Here is a 19,996-nt window from a genome sequence, read left to right as displayed (position 1 = left end):
TTATGTGTTTAATTACACTTGGGTTCCAATCCAATTTGAAACCATGTCTACAAAGGCTGGCATTTAGTCAGCTAAACATTTGAATGCTTCTTTTTTCCTAAGAAGGAAAGCGCAGGGCTAATTTCGCTAACAAGTAATTGCAGGTGTAGGTTATGTTTGCAATCTTAAAAAAGGAAGTGTCTCGGTGAAGGGGAAATTAAATGAGAGGGTTAAATGCATGACATAGGAAGGATATTTGAATCACCTATGCTTTTCCATCCTGTGTTAAAATCTATCTTTCCTATGAGGTGGGGCCAAATTACCAGCTGTGTTCCTCCTAATAAGAGAAAGTTGGGGGCTGGAGGGAGAAAAAAGATAGAAAGAAATTAGCCAAACACAATCACCAGGACATATTAAGTCTTTTTAAAGCTAGCAGGGAGCCAGTGAAGAGCCACACAATAAAGGGATAAATAAAACACGTGTAGAAAAAACAAATAATGGGTGCTTTCTCATCCACTAAAGATAATCAGATTCCATCTTTAGGTCTTTTCTCTGCTCAGTTCACTTTGAAATGAACTCTCACAGCTAAAATTCCATTTGTTGCTTTTGTGCTGTTTTTGTTGTCGGAAAATATTCCCAAGTTATACAATCTAATAAAATGGACTATCAACAATAATGAGCTGGGTACCTTGAGGCCCCCTACCCTCCAATGTGGACTCCAGGGCCACTCTTATCTTTCTTCACTTGGCTAGTCTGTTGGTGTCCCTGAGGAATACTTTGTTGGCGAGAATGGCATTTGGCCTATTCAGGAATTCATACCTTCAATATCAATCTTTATGAGACTTCCTACTCCAAACTGGAAGCTGTTAATTAATCCCTTTTGTCTCTCCTTATTTGGCAACCAGTCCCTCTCTTTCCTGTCTTTAGTTTCCTTTCTCCAAATCTCTTCAAATTCCATCATGCTTTCCTAGACATATCTCCACCAAAACCACCTCGAAAAAGCCAACTTCTTCCTGGCTGCAGTAGTTCAGCAATGGATGCGTCAGTGAAGTGAACGTAACAACAATGGGTGCTATGTACAGAGCAGGATCAGCACCTTTTTCCTTTAAAGGACTGGATAGTAAATATGTTAGCCTCTGTAGACCATATGACCTCCGTCACAACTCAGTGCTGCCATTCTTGTGCCTAAGTAGCCATAGACTATACTTAAATAGGTGTGGCTTATTCTCTAAAGGATAAAGCTTTCCTTGTAAACCTCAAAATCACTACATATAATTGTCACATGTCACAAAATATTATTCCCTTTGGGATTTTTTAAATTATTTTAAAATGTAAAAACAATTCTTGGGTCACAGCCTATATAAAATCCTAGCAGGCTGTGCTCGCTTCGGCAGCACATATACTAAAATTGGAATGATACAGAGAAGATTAGTGTGGCCCCTGCGCAAAGATGACACACAAATTTGTGAAGCGTTCCATATTTTTTTTCAGTTACCCCCCCCCAAAGAAAAACCTAACAGGCTGGATTTGGACTGCTGGACATAATTTGCCTATCCTGGTTGAGAGTTGGAGAGTTTTCAAAGGTTCTGTACCTATGGTCTCATTTGATTGGCCCTACAATCCTATAAAGGAGGACACTGAGACTCAGAAAGTGTGAATGTCCTACTCAAAAGAAGAGAACAAATAATCTGGCTCTAGGAACTGACACCACACTGTCACCCGTCGAGTGCTGCTTTCCTGCCTCGATAGCACACTTTATACTACTGCTAGATCTTTTACCAAATGGCTTAGTTCAAACCTCCAAACCAATCAAACCCCACTAAAGCAGCCACTTTTTAAAAAGCTGTCCTTTGGAAGAAAATTTATCTAAAATAGCAGGTCTCAAAAGTATAGCAGAATCACTTGGAGGGATGCCTCTTCTGGACATACACCCAGAGTTTCTGATCCAGTGGGCTTGAGGTGAGGCCCTAAATTTGCATTTCTTTTGGTTTTTTTTTAATTTGGATTATACCATAAAATTTACCATTGTAACTGTTCATAGGTTTTATTTATTTATTTATTTATTTATTTATTTTGAGACCAAGTCTCAAGCTGTCACCCTGAGTAGGGTGGCATGGTGTTATCATATCTCACAACAACCTCCAACTCCATTATATGGAGAAACTGCTTAGCAAATCCATTTTTTTTTTTTTTGAGACAGAGTCTCACTCTATCCCTCTGGGTAGAATGCCGTGGCATCATCACAGCTGACAGCAACCTCAAACTGTTGGATTCAAGAAACCCTCTTGCCTCCGCTTCCAAGTAGCTGGGACCACAAGCACACTCCACAATGCCCGGCTAGTTTTTCTATTTTTAGTAGAGACAGGGTCTCAGTCTTCCTCAGGCTACTCTTGAACTCATGTGCTGAAGTAATCCACCTGCCTTGGCCTCCAGAGTGCTTCGGTTATAGGCATGAACCACCACACCCTGCCTGTTCATAGGTTTTAGTATATTTGCAGAGTTTTGTAACCATCACCATCACTATCTCATTACAGAACATTTTACTACCCCTAAAAGAAACCCTATAATATTAACAGTCACTCACAATTTTCCCTTTTCTCCCCACCCCTGGCGACCACTAATTGACTCTTTATGTTTATGGATTTGATGATTCTGGAAGTTTCATGTAAACAGAATCATTATTATGTGGCATTTATGTGTCTGGTTTATTTCACTTAATAGAAGAGTTTCAAGGGTCATCCCATACTTCATTTTTATGGCTGAATAATGTTCCATCATATGGATATGCCACAATTTGTTTGTCCATCAGCTGATGGACATTTGGGTTGTTTCCATATTTTTTTTTACCTATTATGAATAATTCTTCCATAAACATTCCTGGACAAGTTTTAGTGTGGACATATGTTTCCAATTCTGTTGGCTATATATTTAGGAGTGGAATTGCTGAGTCATATGCCAAACTATTATCCAAAACCAGCTGCACTATTTTACATTCCCATAAGCAGTATACGAGTTCCAATTTTTCTGCATTCTCATCAACATTTCTTATAGTCTGTCTTTTTGACTATTGTCATCCTAGTGGGTATGGAATAGTAACTCTTAGTGGTTTGATTTGCATTTCCTTAATGACAAGTGATGTTGAAGGTATTTTCATGTGCTTGTTGAGAATTTGCATTCGTAACATGCTCCCAGGAGATGCTGATGCTGCCTGTTCATGGACCATACTTAGAACACTGATCTAAAAACTACCCCTTCTAGTAGTAAATATAGTACGCTATGCATAATTAATTTTTTCGTGAGAATTGTAGTCATTATTGAGTTGAACTCTGGATGTTGAATATGCAGGAAGAATTTATTCCACAGAATTTTACTGAGAATCTGGCAAATGCCAGGCACTATTACAAGCATCAAAACCAAAAATGTCTTTAACAACAGAGATAAAGGAGAGTTTATCTTCAGTGGGTAAAGATGGACAGTAGATGATAAATAAGAAGCTAGTATCTCAGATAGAGATACATGCTATGGACCAAAATGGAGAATGGATAGTGAGGGAAAGTAAGGTGCCCAGAGAGGGCCTCTCTGATGAGGTGCTCTGGAGGCAGTGAGAAAGCAGGCCATGCAGATTCAAGGCACGCTGAAGTAGAAGCACAGTCTCCGGAGCCAGGTCAAACTCAGTCCTTAGCGCTGAACCTCTCTTCTAGCTCATTGACCTGGAACAAATAACCACTCTGTGCCTCAGATTCTCACTGTATAAAATGGGGATAATATCTCCCCCATAGGATTGTTACAAAAATTAAATTAGATAGTATATACAAAGCATTTAGAGAAATCGAGGGCACATAGTATTAGATAAGAGGCAGATATGTATGAGGCTAAGACTCCAGTTTAGTTCCCTCGTTTATATGGGCCTCTTCTGAGTCCCTCTATTGAAAATTTTATGCAAAGTGTCATATTCTTTTTTTTTATTTTTTGAATCAGAGTCTCATTCTGTTGCCCTGGGTAGAGTGCCATGGCATCATACTTCACAGCAACGTCAAACTCTTAAGCTTAAACAATCCTCAACCTCCTGAGTAGCTGGGACTTCAGGGGTGCACCACTACCCAGGCTAGTTTTTCTAGTTTTAGTAGAGATGGGGCCTTGCTCTTGCTCAACTGGTCTCCAACTCCTGAGCTCAGGCAATCCACCCACCTCAGCCTCCCAGAATGCTAGGATTAAAGGCATGAGCCACGGCACCCAACTTCATATTCTTTTTTAAAAAGAGATTCTCCCAATTGAGCTATTTTAAATTGCACACAAATGTTATGGCCACCCTGTATAGTCCGTAGGCCCTACATAACCTGGACCTGCCTCTGATCTAAACTGGTATTTATTAATCTCTGGGATGAATGATTCCCGAAAAGGTGAATAGGAAGTTCAAGTCCCAGAGTGGTGGAGAACATTAAAGACTTTGTGAATGAAGAAGAATCACAAAGGAGGGACAAAGAGAGTGGTTGGGTTGAGATAAGGGGGGCTGGCGTGGATGGAGGCAGGGAGATCACAGGCATGGAGAACATCTTAGAAGAGTACTTTGCTATTGTAGGGTAGATAAGGAGACACTACAAGACTGTGAAAAGAGGAGAGAAGTGAACTAGCTCACAATTTAATAGGGTCATTGTGGCTGATGTTTAGAGGACAGATGGTTGAGGAAAGAAAGTTAGAAGTTAGAAAACCCATGGAGAGGAAATAATCTACAGTGGATAATGGTATCCAGGACTAAGGTAAGAGTAGTAAGATATTGATAGTTTCTGAATATATTTTGATGAGGGGACAAAAAAGGACTTGCCGATAAATTAGATGAGGGATTGAGAGATGATAAGGAATGATTAGAAGATTTAGTGTCAGAGTAACTGACAAATAAAGTTCGTGATTCAGGATGCACATGGAGTGGAAATCAACAGTTTCTTTGGATGTTAGTTTTGAGATGCCTATTTGATATGTAAGATTCTGGTTTATTTCTGGGATACATATCCGTGATGGGCATTTTTCAGAATCTCTACAATTAGATTAATTTATACTTGTGTGCACATTATTAAATTCTATGCAAAATTTACCATATGGATTTTTCTAGAAAATTAATTTTTGAAATAGGATGGATATAGCTTTCTCGTAAGTAAGTTTTTATTATATTTAGCAGTATCCTTTGGCTTTACAGAGGCAGCCCAAACGTCTTTTATTACTTTACCACCTCACACAGTGCTGTAAGTCTATCATCTTGTGAGCGACAACCCATTCTATTTCACTTTAGTTCTTCTACCCAGCACAGGCTTTTACAGTTTACCATAGAGATATAAGACCTTTAAGGATGCTTATGGGTTTTCGCGTCAGAAAGGGCTAAGTTTATTGCTGTTTAAGAAACTCTTTTTAAAAGATGTCATCTCTGATGTGAGATACAAGGGTTAGCTATTCTCTATTCAGAGAAATATCCATTGAGTCTCTTTTTTCTTTAATTAAAAAAATAAAACATGTCAAATTTGTAAAAGATAAAAATAATGATTTAGGGAATATGCCTGTATTTTCTCATTTTTCCTGGCTTGTAGCAGTTTGTTCTCTGAGTAGAAAAAGCAAACCATTTTTCTTCTTTCACACCACATCGACATAGAAGACTTCTGTAACCATATATATGGCGGGTCCTTCCCACAAGGAGCAAGCAGTCAGTTCTGCAGCAGACGCCAACTGGTATCATTTGGATCTTCTGATCCAATTCGATTCAGATGCTCTCTACTTGGAGACAGCATCAGATCCCACAGATTGAACGCTCGGTGGCATAAAACTGCCTCCACTTTAGATACCAGTTGCACATCTGGACCGATGGAACCCCCGATGGACCAGCTTCAAGTTAGGGTTCCCATGATTCCCTCTTTGTGTTTGGTTCATTTGCTAGAGAAGCTCACAGAACTCAGGGGAATACTTATGTTTCCTGGCTTATTATAAAGGATATTTTAAAGCATATAAATAAACAGCCAGTTGAAGAGACACATAGAGAGAAATCTGAAAGCATCCCAAGCACAGGAGCTTTGGTTCTCATGGAGTTGGGGTGCACTACCCTGCTAGCATGTGGATGAGTTCTCCATCTTCCTGCCTGCCTGCGCAAGTTCAGCTTCCAGAAGCTCTCTGTACCCAGTCCTCGTGGGCCTTTTATGGAAACTTCTTGGATAGGCATTACTGAAGCATGCACAACCATGTATAAATGTAATTGGACAAGATGAGTATGATCTGACACTCATAGAATTAGTGGAGAGACCCAGCCAGGCCTGTCTCTTGATTCCTCTTGGTCTCTGTGCAACATTCCTTATTCCAGGGTATGGGGCAGAAACCCTATTGAAATGAGGGTCTTATGACCTGCAATCAGACAAAATTGGTGAGGGAATTTCTTTTTGAGCAGCACCAAGACAAAAACATGGAGAAAGATCAGAGTCTTGCCTCGGGGAGAAAAAGGAACAGGTGAACAAAAGGCAGCAGAAGGTTAGAGAGAGAGAGATATTCTGTTTTCTGAGGCCTGCTTATGAGGCCTGAAGGACCCAACATATAACCAAAGACTATCTTTAACTTTTATTGCTCTGAAGTTTTTCCAAAGCTGCTTCAGGAAGCAAGGACAAAAGACTGGATGGTTGAACAAAAGATATGCTTACTGTTTTAGTAACTTAGAAAATAACAGGGCTGGGCAGTGCCTGTGGCTCAAAGGAATAGGGTGCCGGCCCCATATGCCAGAGGTGGCAGGTTCAAACCCAGCCCTGGCCAAAAATTGCAAAAAAAAAAAAAAAAAGAAAAGAAAGAAAAAGAAAAGAAGAAGAAAAAAGAAAAGAACAGGGCTGTGGGAGTTATGAGCCAGGAACAATGGATGAAAATGAGAATATATATATAACATATATACATCATATTATCACACTCTCCATCACACTGTTATGTTACTTTGTCCCTTTTATGTCATGTGGCATGGAAGGTTTCAATTTAACTCTCTTATCTAACTAGATAGCACTAGTCATATTATTAAAAGCTCTGGGATCATGGTTACTCATCTTAGAAAACCACTACCTACCCCCCGTTTGACCACAGTAGGTGCTAAATGTGTTACATTAATTCATTTTATAATACCTATAATATATATAAGCATGAGGTTTGGGGAGTATTTTGTTTCTGTTGAGAATAGACCTAGTACCTATAAGGCACTGACTACTCATAACATCTCAGTAATGTATGATGTGGTAAAAGCATGTGATTTCAAGTTCCAAGTTCACCAAAGTTTGGATTTATTGACTTGGAAAGTCGCTAATTATCAGAGCATTCTTTATAAAATTGGGTAGTATTTTTCTTATTTTACAGTGTTGTAGTAAGAATTGGATAAAATAATATATAGAAATACATGTTGTAGAAATTCCTCCCAAATTGTATTTTGATCTATCATCTGGAAGGACTTTTATTGACCATGTCTACCCCTCAATCTGAGAATAATGCACTTGGCTATAGTTTCCAGACCTTTTCATAGAGTTGGTAAAAAGGACTTTCAAAAACCCTGTTTCCCTCAATATAAAATCTCTATTTCCCTCAATATAAGTTACAGTGGGTTGTCATTTAACATCAATTTCCATTACAATGTGAGGCTCTTTCTTGGCCCAATTAGCTCTCTTTTGCAATTTGCATGTAGAAAATAATCAAATACTTACTGCAAAAGTCCTCTGATGCTGAATTTGACATTTAAATTCCATTATTCTGAATTTAAGATTTATTAAATCAATGAATAAATTTTTGGCTAGCAAAATGCTGTTGATAATTGTGTTTGTTATATGCTTCTGCTAAATTCTCATGTGAGCATAAAATAGACAACTAGTTTAAATTTCACACAAACTTTATGGCCATCCTATATATTGTCAGAAGCAGTGATAGAACTTTTCCCATTCTTTCCCTATGCTAGTGAAAATATCTTTTGTATCAGCCTGTAGGGGCATTAGGTCCCAATATGAGTCCCCTCTAATTTTATTATGTAAGAGTATTAAGAACTTCTTATGTATTTCTGATTATAGCCAATATACAAAGATCATTTAATTTATGGAAATTAATGGTTTTAGATAGTGTTCATATTATTTTTCATAATGTCAATTTGTAGAGCCTCTGATGACATTCTTTCTCAGAAACCAACATCACAACTAAGATTGTATGTAACCTTAAAATAGCAGGAGGAACTGGTTGTGAGACAGAAAAAAATGCTGTTCTATTTCTATTAGAGTCATTCCAAGAACTGAGAAGTGTTTTGGATTCTAGGTACGTTTAGTGTGAATGATTTAATTAACATGTGCAATTGAGATTATAGAGAATGAAATTAAAGCCATGCTCCCTCTGCTTTAAAATTGCACATGTTATCACTTCATTCCAAAACATCTAACAACCTCATATAAAGAAAAAAATCCCCACATAATGATTCCTCTCCTAACCATCACCTCCAAACCATCAAATATAAACTGTTCTCAGTTTGTAGAAAGGATAGCTACCAACAAAATTTGGCTGTGTGAGTAAGGGAATTACAGGCAGAAAGGGCAAGAGATGGAAAGGGAAAGCTTTATGACCCTCTCTGACTTCCTATGCCAAAGGAAATTGAACACTTATTGCATGAAACAGAATGTGACCTGTTAGTCAGCATATGATCCTATCAAAGGAAAGCACTTACCACCCACCACTCCTTAGAAAATATGCTCATGTGGGCTAGACTCCCTTCTCAATGCCAAGATACTTTTATTCCTCCTTATTTCTTCTATAAACGCTGTCATTTTTTATCAGCATGCACTCTCTCACAAACACACACATGTTTTACAAATACTGTTTCCCCCCAGATCTATTCATTGGTTAAAGTCATTCCTCCCTCCCCCTGTAATGAATATCTGTTGGCTTTGAGCTCACTGTTGGGGATAAAAAAAATTCTCAAAAGTTTGTTGCAGGCTGGTCAAACCCATGACATCAAACAAGATATCACCCATTAATAAGTGGTGGGGGAGAAGTACAAAGGTTAATAAATGTCATGGTGGCTGATAGAATAGAATACAAGAGGATGAATACCTACAAGTGCTGCCCCTTTAGTTTAAAGTACAAATATGGAGAAAAATATGTATATTTAAGGTATTTGGACAACTAAATTTTTTCAGAATTAAAATAAGCATTATGGTCATATTGATTTAAAAATTTAAACCCCACAAATCTTGCAGAAATGCCTTATATCATAAGACACAAATACAATATTCAGATTATATATTCACACATATGCACACACACACACACACACACACATATAATAGATAGGTATAGATAGACAATACGTTAGATAGATAGATGATATTCTTCTCTCTTCCTTGCTAAAGAGTCAGGAAAAGAAAGCTAATCATATTGAAGTGGTTGCCATAATGTAATCATATTTATTGTGTTAATTTTTAAAAATTTGAGGGTTCTGGAGATTTTGACCCACATTTACATTTCCAACCATGCAGTTGAAAATTATCTAAGTTATTCACACTTTCTTACGTGAATCTCAGATAACGCACCTTTCTTAGGGTGTTCCCCAGCACTGCCAAGAGACTTACGGGTAGGCCATGCTGTTCTGAACATGTTTAAAATGTAGAAACTTGTCTATATGGCTTTACAATCTTCCTCTAGAACACCTGGGTTTATTCTGCTTGGAGTTCATTTCATAAACCGTGTGTATTTTGAAATTACAAATCATGACATATCCAGGATGCTTTCTTTATGCCTTACATACGGCTCCTGAGAAAATTCTGAATAATAATGACTGGCCAGAGTGTTAGGAACAATTTGAAGGTGCTTTAAATCTCACTGGTAAAAAGAATAGTGATCCATTAGTGATGCCTGCCATGGGCAAGACGTAGCACTAGCCATCTTTGGATTTAGTCCATTTATTCTATATCAGCCATGCTCCTTCTAAGGAAAATCTTCCACCCAAGTCTAAAATCTTTCAACTGTCTTACAGCACGTTCAGAATGCTGTAGCTCGTTCTGTGAATATTCTTGTAGTCATCACCTCAACCATAAAACACAGAACCGAGTTTGCAGAAATCCCACGGAAAAACCTTTCTTTCAGGGTCACAAGTGAAGCTTGAATACTTCTTTAAAGTCCTGTAAGTTCAATGCTGTATGCAATTAAGTGTGCTGAAAGCAAAACGTCATCTTGTCATTTGACTACTAAGACAACTTGCCATAAACATCAGAAATTGCTTAAAAATGCATTATTATTTCTTACTCTGCTTTTAAAGGGCATTGCTAATCAACTCCATGCTCTGATTCTACCCTGAAGGTTTTATGCCCTTTTTTGTCTCTACGGACCTGGCTAAGGATATAATGATGACTCCAAAACTGAGTGCAGCAGCACAGTTGACACAAAAATCTGCTTACATTTGTTAAATGGAAATTCAGTTATTGAAATATCACAGCACGACCCCCAACCCTCCCCTCTGCAAAGAGACTGTGAAAAAAACATGTTTATTTTGTGTGTATTTTGGGTGATGTTCTTTTGAAAGTTAGTGGGACAAAGTAGAATATGTTATCATTATTAGTTCTACTAAAGACCAAATTCCACGTGCCCTCATATGATTAGCTTCCAGAATGCCTCTGTATCAGTGACTAGTACAATACATAACATACTTTGAACTATAAATATACCAATGTAACGTTTTCAATTTTGAATATCGTCCATTCATGCTACATGACTGGCTAAACATACTGACATCATGATGGACAATTCCACTTATACCCTATTTTTGAAGTTCTGGTATATTTGGGATCCTATCTCTCCTTTTTATATGTTGAGTTATCTTGTGTCAACAATGTATATAAAACTGTTCACGTTTCCTACTATGACAGCTGCATAAAGTCCATGTCTCAGAGCTGTATATCAAAGTGGCAAACATAATAACACAACACAAATCTGTTTTGACACTAATACAGATTTGATGCTTGTTTCAGAGCCCCTTGGCCAAACATTCAAAAACATTGTAGGGCCCAATAAATTGTGGCCCAGAAGCAAAATCCAGATGCTGTGTCTATTATTTTGAGCACAAATCATCAGATACAAGAATGCAAAATGCCTTTCAACAGTTTGCATTCTATTTTGTATCCTATGTTTTTGGTGTTAAAGTACTTCATCGCTAAAATTCAAAATAGACTACAAGTGAAATAAGACCCTTCTTCAGAGAGTTTTCTTACTTTTTGTAAATTGACATCTAAAATTGTGCGTATTTATCATGTACAATATGATGTTTTGAAGCATATATACATTACGGAATGGTTAAATGTAAGCTAATTAAGAAATGCATTGTCACTTAGTTATCATTTTTATGGTGAAAACATTTAGAATCTACTGGCTTTGCATATTTTAAGAACAATATATTTGCATTAGCTATAATCACCATTCTGTACAATAGGACTCTTCCAATTATTCTTCCTATTTAACTGTTATTATATATTATTATGTACCCTGAGAGATAAGGGTCTAATTTCATTCTTTGGTTTGTGGATATCCACTTTTCCCAACATCATTTATTGAAGAAACTATCGTTTCCCCATTATATGTTCTTGACAATTGGCCTTAAATTCAAATTGGCTGTAAATGTGTGGATTTATTTATGGGCCATTTTGTTCCATTGGTCTCTGTCTCTGTTTTTATGTTGGCACCATGCTGTTTTGGTTACTATAGCTTTTTCATATTGTTGTACACTGTATTATAATATTTCAGTTAATGAAGGACTATATATAGCACAATGACCCCATAAGATTACAAGCTCTGACAATTAAGCTTGGGAATTCATCCTAGAAAAAGTGCTACATACCTCATTGCTAAATAGCACTGTGGTAACTTCGAAGTATTCCCACTGGGAAATTATACACTGATGGTAATGCCTACTATGCCTTTGAAAGCAATTTTTTTATTTGTAATATTTTGTTTTAATTTTTTATTAAATCATAACTGTGTACATTAATGCATTTATGGGGTACAATGTGATAATTTGTTATATAATATGGAATGCTTACATCAAACTTGTTAACATAACCAGCACCTCACTTACTTATTTGTTGTGGTAAGACATTTATACCCTACTCTTAATAGTTTTAGAATGTACCATTGCATTATGCACAATAGATGAGGTCCCACCAAATACCCTCCCTACTCCCAGCCTCCCGCATCCCTTCCCCTCACTCTCCTCTTCCCTCTTTGTTTCTAGACTATAGTTTTGCTTTATCTTTCATATGAAAGTGTAGGTGATTATATATTGGTTTCATAATAGTATTGAGTACATTGGATACTTTTTCTTCCATTCTTAACATACCTTACTAAGAAGAATATGTTCCAGCTACATCCAGGTAAACATAGGGGGAGGATGGGTGGACAGAGGGCGATTGGTGAGACCATATGTATGGTTCATTTTACAAGGGTACATGTTAATCTTTCTAAATGTAGAATATAAATGTCTTAACACAATAACTAACAAAATGCCATGAAGGCTACGTTAACCAGTTTGATGAAAATATTTCAAATTGTATATAAAACCAGAACACTGTACCCCATGACTGCATTAATGTACACAGCTATGATTTAATAAAAAAAAAGGATGTGAAATCTCCATCTTTTTATGGCTGCATAGTATTCCACAGTATACATATACTATGATTTGTTAATCCATTCATGGCTCAATGGGTACTTAGGCTGCTTCCATGACTTGGCAATTATGAATTGGGCTGCAATGAAAATTCTGTTGCAAATGTTGTTTTTTTTTTTTGTTTTTTTGGCCAGGGCTGGGTTTAAACCCACCACCTCCGTTATATGGGGCCAGCTCTCTACTCCTTGAGCCACGGGTGCCACCCTAGGTGCAAATGTTTTAGTTGTAAAATGATTTTTGATCATCTGGGTATATACCTACTAGAGAAATTGCAGGATTAAATAGCAGGTCTACTTTTAGTTCCTTGAGTATTCTCCAAACTTCTTTCCAAAAAGGATGTATTAGCTTGCATTCCCACCAACAGTATAGAAGTGTTCTCCCCAAATCCATGCCAACATCTGAAGTTTGGGATTTTGTGATGTGGATTAATCTTACTGGAGTTAGATAATATCTCAAAGTAGTTTTGATTTATGTTCTCTGATGATTAAAGCATTTGATTTATGTTTCTCTGATGATTAAAGCATTTTTCGTGTGTTTGTAGGCCATGTGCCTGTCTTCTTCAGAGAAACTTCTGTTCAAGTCTCTTGCCTACAAGGAAATGGGTTATTTGTTCTTTTCTTATTGATTAGTTTTAGTTCTCTATGGATTCTAGTTATCAGACCCTTGTCAGAAACATAACCTGCAAATATCCTCTCCCATTCTGAGGGCTGTCTGCTTCCTTTACTTACTGTGCTCTTGGCTGTGCAGAAGATTTTTTAGTTTGATCAGATCCCAGTAATGCATTTTGGGTGTTGCTTGAATTGCCGGGGGGTCCTCTTCATAAAAAATTCCCCCAGGCCAATTTCTTCAAGCATCTTCCCTGCACTCTCTTCTAGTATTTTTATAGTTTCCTGTCTTAAGTTTAAATGTTTTATCCAGTGAGAATCAATTTATGTTAATGGTGAAAGGTGAGGGTCCAGTTTCAGTCTTCTACAGGTCACCAGCCAGTTCACCCAGCATCATTTGTTAAATAAGGAATTTTTCCCCCAATTAATGTTTTTGATAGGCTTATCAAATATCAAATGATGATAAGTAGCTGGGTTCATCTCTTGGTTCTGTATTCTGTTCCCTATATTTACCTCTCTATTTTTGTGCCAGTACTATGCTGTTTTGATCACTATAGATTTATAGTATTTCCTGAAGTCTGGTAACATGACGCCTCCTGATTTGTTTTTATTTCTGAGTAATGTATTGGCTATTCAGGTTTTTTTCTGATTCCATATAAAGCAAAGTACTATTTTTTCAAATAGTACTTTGAAGTACAGTCATCTTTGAAGTATGACAATGGTGCTTTAATAGGGATTGCATTAAATCTGTAGATTGCTTTAAGTAGTATGGACATTTTAACAATGTTGATTCTTCCCAGCCATGAGCATGTTATGTGTTTCCATTTGTTAATATCTTCAGCTATTTTTTTTGTCAGAGTTTCATAATTCTCCTTATAAAGATCTTTCATGTCCTTTGTTAGGTAAATTCCCAGACATTTCATCTTCTTTGGTACTACTGTAAAAGGAATAGAGTCCATGACTATATTTTCAGTTTGACTATTATTGACATATATAAAAGCTACTGATTTGTAGGTATTGATTTTGTATCGTGAGATGCTGCTGTATTCTTTGATTGCTTCTAGGGGTTTTGTAGTTGCATCCCTGGGGTTTTCCAGGTGTAAGATCATGTCATCTGGGAAAAGTGAGAGATTGATCTCCTCTGACTCTATCTGGATACCCTTAATCACCTTCTCTTGCCTGATTGTGATGGCTAAGACTAAATGAAATTGAAAAAAAAAAAAAGAATCATTCAAAAAATCAACAAAACAAAAAGTTGGTTTTTTGAAAAGATTAACAACATTGATAAACTTATGGCTAACCTAACCAGAAACAGAAAAGTAAAATCTCTAATATCATCAATCACAAACAGCAAAGGAGAAATAACAACAGACACCTCAGATATTCAAAAAAAAATCCTTTATGATTACTGCAAAAAAACTCTATTCTCAGAAATATGAAAATCTGAACGAAATGGACCAATACCTGGAAGCACACCACCTTCCTAGACTCAGCCAGAAAGATTTAGAAATTTTGAATAGAGCTATATCAAGCACTGAAATAGCATCAACTATACAAAATATCCCAAAAAAGAGAAGTCCAGGACCAGATGGCTTCATATCAGAATTCTACCAAACCTTTGAAGAGGAACTGGTACCTATATTATATAACCTTTTCTAAAACATAGAAAGAGAAGGAATTCCCCAAACCAGGAAGGGACCCAACAAGGAAAGAAAATTATAGACCAATATCATTAATGAATATTGATGCAAAAACTAATAAGATCCTACTAAACAGAATATAACAACACATCAAAAAAATTATACACCATGATTAAGTTGGTTTTATCCCAGGGTTACAAGGTTTGTTCAACATACGTAAATCTATAAATATAATACATCACATAAATAAAATAAAAAACAAAGACCAGGGTGGTGCCTGTGGCTCAAGGAGTAGGGCGCCAGCCCCATATGCCAGAGGTGGTGGGTTCAAACCCAGCCTCGGCCGAAAACTACAAAAAAAAAAAAAAAGAAAGAAAGAAAAGAAAAGAAAGAAAGAAAGGAAAAAAAGAAAAGAAAAGAAACAAAGACCATATGATTCTCTCAATTGATGCAGAAAAAACTTCTGATAATATATAGACAGCATCCTTTCATGATCATAACACTTAAGAAAATAGGCTTAGACAGGACTTTTCTTAAACTGGTAGAGGCCATCTACAGCAAACCCACAGCCAATACCATATTAAATGGAGTAAAATTGAAAACATTTCCACTCAGATCTGGAACTAGACAAGGATGCCCTTTGTTTCCATTGCTATTCAAAGCAATTTTGGAACTCTTTTTCTGGAGTGGCCATTAGAGCTGTCATCACATGTATTAAACTTGATGTCATGAAAATATCTTCCTATCAATGTTCAATATCAATGTTTCCTTTACCTTCAGGTAATGAAAAAAGTTATTGGGGCCAAATCAGGTGAATAGAGAGGGTAGTCTAATATAGATATTTGTCTAATAGCTAAAAACTCCCTCACAAACAGTGCTATGTGAGCTGGTATGTTGTCACAATGCAAGAGACATGAGGTGTTGGCAAAAAGTTCAGGTAATTTTCATCTTTTTAATGCAGTATTTTCAGCACTTCAGAATAATGAACTTGGTTAACTATTTGTCTAGCTGATACAAATTCATAATGAACAGTCCCTCTGATATAAAAAAGGGGTTAGCAGCATCATTTTGAGTCTGTATTTGGACTGACACAACATTTTTGGTCAGGGAGAATTGGCTGAGTTTCACTGTGCACTTTGACACTTTGCTTCAGGGTTGTATTGGTGCACTCATGTTTCATCATCACTGATAACATGACCAAAAACATCATCTTGCCTCTGCAAAAGTCTTGGCGAACTTCAATTCTCCTTTGCTTTTCCTCATCAGTGAACTCCTTTGGGATATATTTTTGCACACACCTTTCTCATGCCAAGATTTTCAGTTAAGATTTTCCTGTTTCTCTGTCAATTGTTTACTCGTTCTGCTATATTTCTCACAGTCAGCTGACAATTTTGACTCACATTCTGATACATTTTTGCAATATTTCCCTGACTTCTGCTTGTTACTGGCTGCTCTGACCTCTCTGATTAGTGATGCTTCTCTCCCCTCAGAAAAATGTATACTTCCACTTTCTTTGTAGCATTATCCCCATAAACTTGGACTAACATGTCCCTGATTTCACTTCCTACTCTTGCCAAGTTTTACAAGAAATTGAATGTTCATTCTTTGCTCTAATTCAAGCTCCAACATTCTGGTGATGGCACACAAAAACACACAATGACAATAATGAATGCTAGAACACAGCTTTGAGACACAGTTATACTAAGGTTATGAAACCTTACCGAGCTGTTTGTACAGTGCTGCCAAAGTACATACACGGTTGGAAGTTGGGAACTTAATTGTCAGACCTTATAGGATGGACCTAAAAAATTCCTGTTACTTAGTGATGTTGTAGCCATCATAATGTTATAACATATTGCATTTCTCACATTTGTGGTGCTGCTGGTGTAAAATAACCTACCTACACTGCCAGTCATTTAAAAAGTAAAAATAAATTAAAAAGTAAAATTTAAAAAATAAAAAGCCTATAGAATAAGAACGTATCTCTCATGTCCATGGGGATATAAAAAAGAAAGAAAATAAATATTTTCATACTGGTCTAACACATACATCTCAAGCTAAATGTTATTACAAAAGAGTGAAAAGATAAAAAATAAAAACTTTCTGAAGAATGTTACAGTAAGTTCAGGTATAATTTATTATTAACAAAAGAAAAATGTTTTTTATAAACTTGGTGTACCCTGAGTGTACAGTGTTTTTAAGGTTTACAGTAGTGCGCACTGATGTCCTAGGCCTTACCAATCATCTACTACTCTTGCACTGACTCACCCAGAACAACTTCCAATTCTGCAAACTCCATTCATAACAAGTGACCTATACAGTTGTACCATTTTGTATCTTTCATGCTATATTTTTACTACAATGTTTTGATACACAAATATTTAACATTGAGTTACAATTGCCTATAATTGTAAAAGTAACATGCTGTACAGGTTTGTAGCCTAGGAGCAACAAGTTATACCATACAGCCTAATTGTGCAGTAGGCTACAGCACATAGGTTTCTGTAAGTATACGCTATGATGTTCACATGACAAAATCCTTTAATAATGCATGTCTCAAAACATATTCCAATCCTAAGCAATACCTGACTGAACACTTGAAAGTCAGGTAATATATTGTCACCAGCGTTTTTCTTTCTGCTTAAAGTAGATTTCCCTATTTATGGTCTTTTGTGGTTTCATATGAATTTTAGGATTGGTTTTTCTATTTCTGTGAGGAATGTCGTTAGTGTATTGATGAGAATTGCACTGAAGCTGTAGATTACTTTGGGTAATATGGACATTTTAACAATGTTTATTCTTCCTGTTATTGAACATGGGATATCTTTTCCTGTATTTGTGTCTTCTTCAATTTCTTTCATCCAATGGTTTTCAATGTAGAGATTTTTCACTTCCTTGGATAATTTATTCCTAAGTATTTAATGGTTTTTGTGTGTGTCTATTATAAATAAAAGGATTTTTTAAATATCTTTTTCAGTAAGACTGCTATTAGTGTTTAGAAATGGTATTGATTTTTGTATGTTGTAACTTAACTGAATTTGATTATTTTATCTAATATTTTTGGTGGATTCTTTAGGGTTTTCTAAGCATAAAGTCATGTATCTGTAGACAGGGACAATTTTACCTTTTTCTTTAAAATTTGACTGCCTTTTGTTTCTTTCCCTCGCCTAATTGCTTTGGCTAGGACTTCTAGTACTATGTTGAATAGAAGTAGCAAAGTGGGCATCCTTGTCTTATTTCAAATCTTAGAAGAACAGCTTTCACCTTTTCTTTATTCATTAAGATATTAGTTGTGGGTTTGTTATATGTGCCTTTTATTGTGTTGAGATACATTTTTTCTATACCTAAATTGTTGAGAGGATTTATCATGAAGAGATAATGAATTCTGTCAAATGCTTTCTCTGCATCTATTGAAATGATCACAGGGTTTTTGTCTTTCATTCTGTTAATGCTTAGTGTGATATATCACATTTATTGATTTGGGTATGTTGAAACAACCTTGCATCCTTTGGATGAATTCCAACTGGTCATGGTACATGATCTTTTGAATGTGCTGTTGAATTTAGTTTACTAGTATTATATTGAGGATGTTTGAATCTATGTTTATCAGGGATATTGGACTATAGTTTTCTTTTTTGGTTTTGTACTTTTCTGATTTCTGGTATGAGGATAATGCTGGCCTAGTAGAAGGAGCTGACAGATATTCTCTACTCTTCAATTTTTTGAATAGTTTGAGAAAAATGGTATCAATTCCTCTTTAAATTCTTGGTAGAATTTGGCAGTGAAAGCTTTAGGGCCTAGGCTTTTCTGTGATAGGATACTTTTATTACTGACTCAATTTCTTTACTCACTATTGATCTAAGTTTTTTATTTCTTTATAATTAAATGTTAGTAAGTTGTATGTATCCAGGAATTTATCCAGTTTTCCTGGGATCTCTAACTTTTCATAACAGTCTTTAAAACCTTTGTATTTCTTTGCTATCAATTATAATGCACTTTTTCATTAGTTATTTTATTTCTTTAAATCCTCTCTTTCTGTCTCAGTCCAGCTAAAGATTTGTCAATTTTATTTGCCAATAAAACAAGTCTTCATTTCATTGATCTTTTGTATTCTTTCCTAGTCTCTATTCCATTTTTTTCTGCTCAGATCTTTAATTCTCTCTACTAATTTTGGGGTGGGTTCATTCTTGTTTTTCTAATTCCTTGAGAGGCAACATTAAATTATTTATTAGAGATTTTTTGGGTGTGTTTATTGCCATAAAATTTTCTTTTAGAACTGCTTTTCCTGTATCCTATAGGTTTTGTTATGTTGTGACGCCAGTTTTGTCTGTCTCAAGATCTTTTTAATTTCCCTTTTAATATCTTCATCGATCCATTGACTACTCAGAAGCATGTTGTGTAATTTCCACGTATTTTTTAAAATTCTGAAATATCTTATGATTGATATCTAGTTTTATACCATTGTGGTCATAAAAGATACTTGATTCTCTTAGTTTAAAAAAAGAACATAATTTTTCCAGCACCTTGATAGATATGTTTCAACTTACTATTTTCCAGGTGGCTATTTCTGCAGTTTTGTCAGAATTAGGTTAAGTCTTAACATGACTCTATTAGATAGATTATATTATTACTCCATGTCATAGGTGAGGAAACTAAGGCTTAGGGATTAAGGTATGTGCCTAAGATTACAAAGTTAGTGATAGTAAGGTCAGAATTTGAACCCAGGAAATCAGATTCCAGAGTGCATAGTTATCAACATACATGACAATTATGATGTAAGTGAGGAGTTGAGTATGTACTATGGTTGGTTGAACCCCAACTATGTACCAGGAATTGTGACAATATTAACAATCTTACTTAATTTTTACAACAGCTCTACTTGTTAAGAAAATTACTCCATTTTGTAATTGTAACTCAAAATGTTAGCAAATAAGCAATAAAATTAGAAAAAAAGAAGAATATATTTACATATCGGGTAAGGGAGATAAATTGAATGTGACTTTCATTTGTCTCCGTCTAAAGCAGCCTAAACTTCTTTCTGCTTTCATATCATCTCTGTTCTAAAACAAAATTTAACCATAATA

General features: G+C 36.0%; 1 protein-coding gene and 1 non-coding gene across 3 annotated transcripts in view; both read left to right on the top strand.

The window, feature by feature from the left end:
* The window catches only part of IL1RAPL1 (interleukin 1 receptor accessory protein like 1), a 1,308,770-nt gene that overhangs the window by 1,170,149 nt on the left and 118,625 nt on the right, over nt 1-19,996 (top strand). The window lies entirely within an intron of this gene.
* On the top strand, nt 1,358-1,464 carry LOC111726608. The gene has a single exon (XR_002774346.1). It is a non-coding gene; the product is annotated as a U6 spliceosomal RNA (small nuclear RNA).

This window comes from Otolemur garnettii, unplaced genomic scaffold, assembly GCF_000181295.1.
Source record: "Otolemur garnettii isolate 467f Iridium unplaced genomic scaffold, OtoGar3 scaffold00072, whole genome shotgun sequence".
NCBI lineage: Eukaryota > Metazoa > Chordata > Mammalia > Primates > Galagidae > Otolemur > Otolemur garnettii.
Note: the sequence above shows the minus strand (reverse complement) of the source record. Positions and strands in the feature narration are given on the sequence as shown.